This window comes from Zeugodacus cucurbitae, chromosome 5 (assembly GCF_028554725.1).
Source record: "Zeugodacus cucurbitae isolate PBARC_wt_2022May chromosome 5, idZeuCucr1.2, whole genome shotgun sequence".
Lineage (NCBI taxonomy): Eukaryota > Metazoa > Arthropoda > Insecta > Diptera > Tephritidae > Zeugodacus > Zeugodacus cucurbitae.
This window is the reverse complement of record NC_071670.1, coordinates 41,851,866-41,855,504: the sequence shown is the minus strand read 5'-3', so window position 1 is coordinate 41,855,504 and position 3,639 is coordinate 41,851,866.

The following is a 3,639-nucleotide window of genomic DNA, read 5'->3' as shown; positions in this document are numbered from 1 at the left end:
TATTATTAATAATGACAATTTATCTTAATAACGATCGTAGGCAATTTCGGCTTATTGTGGTTTTTGAATGGTATCTTCTTTAATTATTCAATTTCTATTTGTATTCAATTGTGTTTATTGTAAATGTGGTTGATGCAACCACATTGCAACAACTTACTGAATGTAAACAAAAGTGTTAAGCAATAAAAGTGAATTTCATAAATTGTTGGCGAAATACAACAAAGCCAAAAAACAAATGTGTTTTTATTAAGGTGGATTTATTTATTTACTTTTAGTAATTTTCAACTTATTGCTGTAGATGTTGAAATTTCCTTTCAAATCAGAAATCATCAAAATCGGTTAAGATTTACCGGAGTTATGGCCATTCAAAGTGTTGGTGTCAACTGAAGGGGAATTCTGATGGCCGATTTCCTCGCATTTGGATGCGCAAAAAAACGTCAACTAAGCTGGAATTTTTGAATATTTTTTGCTCTTAACTAAATTTGAATATCCATTTATCCAAAACATGTTAAAAAATTTGTGCATTTTGAAAAATTCTATAAGAAACTTCAATTTCAAATACCTCATATACGAATTTTATTTTCCAAATTGCGACCACTTCCGTTTTCCTAAGTATATACATATATACATTGATTTGGTGTAGAATTCTTCAGGCTACAAGAATATACAAACGCTTTTACTAACTTATGGGCATGGTCAAATTTTATTGCCAAAAAACACGAAATTGACTCTCAAACTGTCGGAAACAAGGGCTTATAGCAAAAATATTTGAAGAGTTAGAATTCTGCAAAGTATCTCAGAAGATGCGCAATTCCCCCAAGATAAAGTTAGCAAAAAAAATTTCACCAAAATTCGCATTAAAACCGCTGTTTTACGCAATTTTCAATTTGAAATTCAAAATACAAGTCGCAAATTTGAATGCCAATGGAAAACCATTAATTTTTGCGAAATTTATGCCCACGTGCATATGCTACAATTTTCACATGCACCACACACAGGCCACACACATGCACACCAGCCAGCACACAGGCCACATACGTGCACACCAGCCAACACACAGGCTGGGGCGTGTGGAAAGTGTAGCATATGCACGTGGGCATAAATTACGTAAAAATTAATGGTTTTCTATTGGCATTCAAATTTGCGACTTGTATTTTGAACTTAAAAGGGAAAATTGCAAAAAACAGCGGTTTTAATGCGAATTTTGATGAATTTTTTTTTTGCTAACGGTATCTTCAGAGAATTGCGCATCTTCTGAGATACTTTGCAGAATTCTAACTTTTCAACTATTTAAATTATTAACACTTTTTTCCGACAGTTTGAGAGTCAATTTCGTGTTTTTTGGCAATAAAATTTGACCATGCCCATAAGTTAGTAAAAACGTTTATATATTCTTGTAGCCTGAAGAATTCTACACTAATTTCATGTATATATGTATATGTTTTGGAGAACGGAAATGGTCGAAATTTGGAAAATATAATTCATATAAGAGGTTTTTGAAATCGAAATTTCTTAAAGAATTTTCCAAAATTAGCACATTTTTTAACTTGCTTTCCATTAATCGATGTCTAAATTAAATTAAGAGCAAAAAATATACTCATCTTCCAGCTTAATTAACGTTTTTATGCGCATCCAAATGCGTGGAATTCGGGCATGAGACAATATACATATATATACAATAAACGCAATATTCTGTTGTTTGAACGAATGTTTTGGTTTGCTACACAATGAATAAGCATTTTCTACTTTAATTTTATATTCGTCTCTTCTGCTATGCACGTTCAAACGCTGGTTGATGCACCGAAATGTGGTCGATGTTGGTGTTACCATATCGTTTATTCTTGAAATATTTCAAAGAATTGTATGTGCTCACTTAATGTAGAAAATCATGTAGTTTCTATAGTTGTAAGTTAGAACTCGAAATTCCGACGTTTTAGCCACTTTTTCGCTGAAAGTTTGCTATTTGACGCATATTTCGAATTTTATAAACTCGTTGGTAATTCCAAGTATAAATCTTCTTAGCTAGGATCGTAGCGCATGCGATTCTGCAAATTTTGGCATTTTTAGTTTTCCGCTACGACCACTGGTTCAAAAGTTATAAGCGATTTTGTGTTCGGCAGCTACCTACTGCCTGCTCCTGGTCGCCTGGTAGAAATCCCAAATTTTCGCACCAAATTGAAATGCAGGTTTTTGGCAGCGGCGCCGGCAGAGCGGCAGAGCTGCCCGATGGTGTTGCATATGCAAAGGGGCAAATTTGAATTAACGGAAGCGGGAAGTGGCGGGGCCGGAAGCCGACCCGGACCGGAAACCGGAAGTGGAAAATAACGGTCTCCCATTTCCGGTTTGGGGTCCAGACCGGAAGTGGGGGACCGGAAACCGGAAGTGGGCCATATCCGGTTTCCACCCGGTGGCATTTTCCGGTCCCGCCACTTCCCACTTCCGTTAATTCAAATTTGCCCCTTTGCATATGCAACACCATCAGGCAGCTCTGCCGGCGCCGCTGCCAAAAAACTGCATTTCAATTTGATGCGAAAATTTGGGATTTCTACCAGGCGACCAGGAGCAGGCAGTAGGTGGATTTCTGCCTGATACTGTTAACGCACTGTTAACTGTGCAGACTGTTATGTTAGCGGACAGTAGAATGTTATTGCCTAAGACTGTTATGTTAGCGGACAGTCGAATGTTATTGTACATGTTAAGCCACTGCAAAGTGTGCAGAAATCATGTAATCACAATTTTTGCCAAAACTTCGTGGTTTCTTAATCTTTTTCGATGTTTTTTTCTTTAAATTGTTGCATTTATTTGGCGCTAAATTATAAGAACAAATTCCATGGCAAAGTGATTAAAATTAAATAAATATTTAATAATATGACATAGTACTATCTTTGCTGTTAGTAGGCTTTCAAACTTTTACAAAAAATGGAGCTACTTAAAATTAATGGTACTCAGAATAATCTGCAAGCCTTCCTGCAACTTTCTATGCCCATAATGTCCAACTAAAGTTAACATTTGCTGGTGTTTGATGCAGTTTTCTCATATTTGTTGCCGATTGCAACATATTTTATTTTTTTATAAATGTTTACAGTGCAACAACAACAACCATTTTTTTATACACTTGTGGGCCATGCGATTCTGAAGAGACCAGTAAAAACCGTATGGCTCTAAGTGCCTCCGTTTGGCCACAATTCGCATTTTTCTATTTCACAGCCACCTACTGCCTGCTCCTGGTCGCCTAGTAGAAATCCCAATTTTTGGCATCAAGTTGAAATGCATTTTTTCGCAGCCGACGTCGGCAGCGCCGGACAGCAGCGAAACGCAAATGTTTCTAACTTTTGAACTAGAGGTCGGATTTGGGTGATCTAAATTTTGAATTTCACAGAATCGCATGGACTATAATCCTAAATAAGTGGATTCCATGTTGGAATTACCCGCGAATTACTAAAATTAAAAATGTGATGTAAATCGCGAATTTTCATGGATATTACACACAATATGCATTCGTTTGCTTAAATATGTTTCAGAAAATGGTGTTAGTGGTAACTCCGTGTCATTAGCCATCCATTGAATGCCTCACTTGTTCAATAAAACAATATTTTTTATATATTGTGTTCTTTTTAATGTGTGCCCTAATTTGCATAA